The sequence below is a fragment of the Oryctolagus cuniculus genome, chromosome 21, assembly GCF_964237555.1.
Source record: "Oryctolagus cuniculus chromosome 21, mOryCun1.1, whole genome shotgun sequence".
NCBI lineage: Eukaryota > Metazoa > Chordata > Mammalia > Lagomorpha > Leporidae > Oryctolagus > Oryctolagus cuniculus.
Window position 1 is genome coordinate 23,537,205 of NC_091452.1, and position 4,894 is coordinate 23,542,098.

At 60.0% G+C, this 4,894-nt stretch overlaps 1 long non-coding RNA gene across 1 annotated transcript; it reads left to right on the forward strand.

The window, feature by feature from the left end:
- The first annotated feature begins 1,190 nt into the window (after window positions 1–1,190).
- On the forward strand, window positions 1,191–4,655 carry LOC127484731 (uncharacterized). The gene is made up of 4 exons (XR_007911932.2): window positions 1,191–1,375; window positions 3,342–3,493; window positions 3,759–3,856; window positions 4,456–4,655. It is a non-coding gene; the product is annotated as an uncharacterized lncRNA (long non-coding RNA).
- Window positions 4,656–4,894: the final 239 nt, after the last annotated feature.

The following is a 4,894-nucleotide window of genomic DNA, read 5'->3' on the forward strand; positions in this document are numbered from 1 at the left end:
CTGCGTCTTCCCACGAAGCGCTCGGCCGCAGAAGCTGATCCTCCTTGAAGATAGCATTTGTTTGGGATTCTGTTCTAATTATAGAAATAAATTATGCACAACCCGGAAAAAATGGGACACGGAGCGCCCCCTCGCCCCGCCCCGGCTCCGTCGCCACCGCAAACACACACACACAATGGGGGAAAACCCCAAGGTCATTCAGCGCTCCCCACAATGGCGGCCCTGGCTCACCTGTCGGGACACCACCTCCCAGGGTGCTGGTTGTTCCCTAAAGGGGCTGATTCCAGGTCAGGGAGGTTCCTGGGACGGGGGAGGCCTGGGTTGGCTTTGAAGGATCCAGACCTGGGTTTAAACGGGGCGCAGGCTTTGGAAAGACCACAGCGGAAGAGGAGGAATTCCAGACGAGGCGGAAGGCCTGAAGCAGTGCATGAGTGGCCGACGCCCCTGTAGGGAGCACCTGTCGCGGGCCCGGGCCCCCTCATTTGGTCTACCCCACAACGCAGGGCGTAGGGGCAAGAGTTGCCTCCTTTTCAGGCAAGGAAGCTAGGGCCCCATCCCTGGTGGCTGTGGTTGGCCCTCAGGGCTGCTCCTTCCCAAGCCTGGAATATGGACTTGCTAGCGGAAGATGGGCCTGCAGGAGGGGAGGGGAGGGCGCCGCGCACCGGCTCCGCCATCCCGTGCCACTTTATCAGGTGCTGGCAACCATCTCTGCCCATCTGAAGCCCAGCTTCTAAGAACATGGCCGCCGCCCCCCCCCTCCCCCGCCCCAGGCCAGAGATAAGGCAGCCCGGGTCATGGGACTGGAACTGTTGGTGACCAAGCAGAAGCCACAGGAAGGCCGGCGACCAGGGGGAAGGAAGGGCTCCCCCCCCCCCGTTCTTCTGATCTGCTCCCTTGGGGGGCTCAGGCCAGGGAAGTGGGGCAGGGGGGCGGGGCAGAGTTGGGCAACTTCCCTCCCTGTTGGTGGTATGGGGAGGAAAGGGGTGGTGATGGGCACGGGGCCTGCCCGGAGTGCCGTCCTCAGGCCGTCTGCCACCTGCTGGCTGTGTGACTGTAGGCTGGGCCTCAGTTTCCCCATTTGTAACAAGACAACCACAGCACAGCCTGTGCTTGTCCAAGCTCAGCGTCTGGCTGTCCTGGCCCGCCCTCCCCCTCCCCCGGGGGTGGGGTGGGGTGGGTTGGGGGCCTCCCCGTTTCAGCAAAAGGGCACCACCTCCGGGCTGCACCAGACGCCCGGGCCCTCGCCAGGCCGAGAGTTGAGTCAGCCCTCGGTCCCCCGGCCACACTGTTGGGGTGGATGAGCCCAGACAGCCGGAGGATTCTTGTCCCGGCTCCCATCAAGCAGCCGCTGTTTGCCAGGCCCAGGGGAGGCTGAGTGAGAGGGGAGGGAGGAGGGAGGAGGGAGGAGGGAGGAGGGAGGAGGGAGGGGGAGCCCCAATGGGAAGGCTCCGATTCTGCCAACAAAGGCTTTTGTGCTCCAGAATGCCAGGCCGGGGCCGTGGGCTCTGCCAGCGCGGGGCTCTCCAGCAATAATGTTTCTGCCTGGGTTTTTGAGGAGGCGCCAACTGCTTTCTAATTCAAACCATCAGGAGGAGCTCACATGTGCCGAGTCGCCGAGCACCACAGAAAGAAAACCGCCCTCCAAACCAGACGAGAGCCAGCAGGGCCGGCCCGGGGCTCCGGCGCAAGGGGGCGGTGGGGGGGTCACCCCACAGGCCCCTTCATGCCCAGCCAGCAGCTGGTGGCCACGCGGGGCCCCACTAGGTGTCAGAAGCAGCGTGAGGCTTGTGGAGAGCTCGGTGGCTGCTGCTGTAGTGCTCATTCACCCAGCACCCCCCGTGCTAGGTACTTGGCGCTGGCACCCAAGCCCCTGCTGTCAGCTCCATTTCACAGAGGAGAAGGGCAAGGCTCAGCCAGATGGAAGGGTCTTGCCCAGAGTTCCCCACGATCTGCCTCCAGGGCTCCAGGCCTCCAGGGCTCCAGGGCTCCAGGGCTCCAGGGCCAGGCCTTGCTGCCTGTGAAAGAGACGGTTGAAGTCTCACCAGCTCACACCGACCAGGGTGGCTGGACTCAAACAGCCAATGACAGGGGGGCAGTGTTGGGCACAGCGGCTGAGATGCCCACACCCCAGGTCAGCGTGCCTGCTGGTTTCCAGTCCCAGCTCCAGTCCCAATTCCTAAGTGTGGGGAGCAATCCGGACTAGACTGAGTTACTGGAATTAAGACTTATTCTATGCATCTGCTCTCCCACAATATGGCGCTGAGAAGGGAAACAGCTTCTACACAGCTGCCTCCAGTTCAGCCAATAAACTGTAGGACCTGCTCCTGATTGGAGGAGAGCAGCATACTCGGCGTGTGGGCAGCCGAGTTGGGATTGGTGGAAGAGGACTATAAAGGAGGAGAGAGACGGCATGCACCAGGAACATCAATGGGGAACATCTAAGGGGAACATCTAGCTGAAGGAACACCCGTGCAGCCCCCGAGAAAGCCGGCCGGCGGTGTGCCGCTCCCCTGCGGAAGTGGGGAATGTGGCCAGGGGGAACTGCCCTTCCACGGAGGTGGAAGGGATAGTAGCCAACCCGGGAAGAACCAGCAGCAAACCCGGGGAGGGCCGAGCAGACGAAAGAACAGCGCAGGGTCCTGTGTCGTTCCTCCACGAAGAGGGGGAGCGACACCTAAGTCCTGCTCATGCAGCCCTGGGAGGCAACAGGCGATGATGACCCAAGCACTTGGGTCCCTGCCACCCACGTGGGAGACCTGGATTGAGTTTGATGCTCCTAAAGGACCAAAAAAATGGTTGGAGCGCTGGTCTCCCATGTGGGTGGCAGAGACTCGAGTACTTGGGCCACCGTTCTCTGCCTTCGCAGACAGGAATCTAGGTTGTAAGTGGAGCAGCCCGGGCTGGAGCCAGCACTCCTACAGGGGACGCAGGATCCCGAGTGGCAGAACTCTACCTGCTGCACCACCATGCCCAGCCCGGGCTTCCTTTTTGAGGCGATGAAAATGTTCTCACATTGACCATGGTGATAATTACACTCAAAACTACCGAATCATACACTTTCAAAGGATGAATTCTGTTGTATGAAAATCCTATCTCGATAGAGTGAGGGAGGGGAGAGAAGCAAATAATTCCAGTCCACACCGGCAAGCACAGGCCTGGGTGAAAGGGGAGGCAATCCAGGAAGCCTTCCTGGAGCAAGTGGTGTTGGGCTGGGTCCTGAAGAAAAGAAAAAAAGGAGCAGGGGGCCAGCGCCGTGGCATAGTGGGTAAGGGCACCACCTGTGGTGCCAGCATCCCATATGGGCGCCGGTTCAAGTCCCATCTGCTCCACTTCCAATCCAGCTCCCTGCTGATGCATCTGGGAAAGTAGTGGAAGATGGCCCAAGTCCTTGGGCCAATGTACCCATGCGGGAGACCCAGAAGAAGCTCCTGGCTCCTGGCTATGGCCTGGCCCAGCCCCAGCCATTGCTGCCATTTGAGGAGTGAACCAGCAGGTGCAAGATCTGTGTGTGTGTGTGTGTGTGTCTCCATCTCTCTGTAACTCTGACTTTCAAATAAATAAATAAAATCCTTTAGGGGTGGGGGCAGTGTGACAGGAGGGAGGCCATTGTCCGTGTCAGGGCCTCTCATCACCAGCTGCCCCCACCTGGGGGACCCGCTGTGCCCCGGCCACATCCGCTGCACCCTCCAGGCCTCCCGAGAAACACAGGGGCCTAGGGAGAAATCGAAACAGAAACACCGGTGTCTCTCCCGGGGCAGGTTCCAAGAAAGGAGAAAAAGTGGCTTCTCCAGGAGAGAGGTGGCGAGCTTTGAAGGGGGGAGGAAACCCAAGCCGCAAGAGGAAGTGGAAGACCAGGGTAAGTATGAGAGAGAAGCAGGTGTCCCGGGCGCACGCGCGTGCGCGCGCACACACACACACAGCCCTGAACACCTGCCACGTGGGTTCAGGGAAACCCGACTCTGGGCAGCTTCCAAGGGGCAAAGGAAGTTGGGGGGGGGGGCGGATGTTGTGGTTCAGGGGGTTAGGCCGCCGCTTGGGGCGCCCGTGTCCTATAGCTCAGTGCCTGGGATCCAATCCCACCACTGCTTCTGATCCGGCTTCCTGCTAGTGCACCTGAGAGGTCCCAGGTGATGGCTCAGCTACCTGGGTCCCTGCCACCCATGTGGGAGACCTGGAGGGAGCTCCTGCCTCCTGGCTTTGGCCTGGCCCAGCCCTGCCTGGTTTTGGGCACTTGGGGACTGAACCAGTAGATGGGAGATCTCTCTCTCTCTCTCTCTCTCTCTCTCTCTCTCTCATCCTACCTTTCAACTAACTAAATAAATAATTATTTTAAAAAGTGTGTGTGTGTGGAGGGGTGGCCAGCGCTGTGGCACAGCGGGTTAACGCCTTGGCCTGAAGCGCCAGCATCCCATATGGACACCGGTTCAAGTCCCAGATGCTCCTCTTCCAATCCAGCTCTCTGCTGTGGCCTGGGAAAGCAGTAGAAGATGGCCCAAGTCCTTGGGCCCCTGCACCCGTGTGGGAGATCCGGAAGAAGCTCCTGACCCCTGGCTTCGGATCAGCACAGCTCCGGCCGTTGCGGCCAAATGGGGAGTGAACCAAAGGATGGAAGACCTCTCTCTGTCTCTACCTCTCTCTGAAACTCTGCCTTTCAAATAAATAAATAATAAAAAATGTGTGTGGAGAAGGCGCAGGCGGAGGTGACAGCAGGTGCCTCCCAGCCACCGCCCCGTCAGCCTCCCATCCTTCGTGGTCTCTTCTGCAGGCTCTGTGGTCTCCCAGAGTGGCCACAGTCCTTGCATTTCTGGACCGGAGTCTGGATTTGGCTTTTGTCCCTGCCAGGTCTCAGCTGTGGTCTCTGACCCTCAGTCTGCCCATCTGTAAGATGGCAATC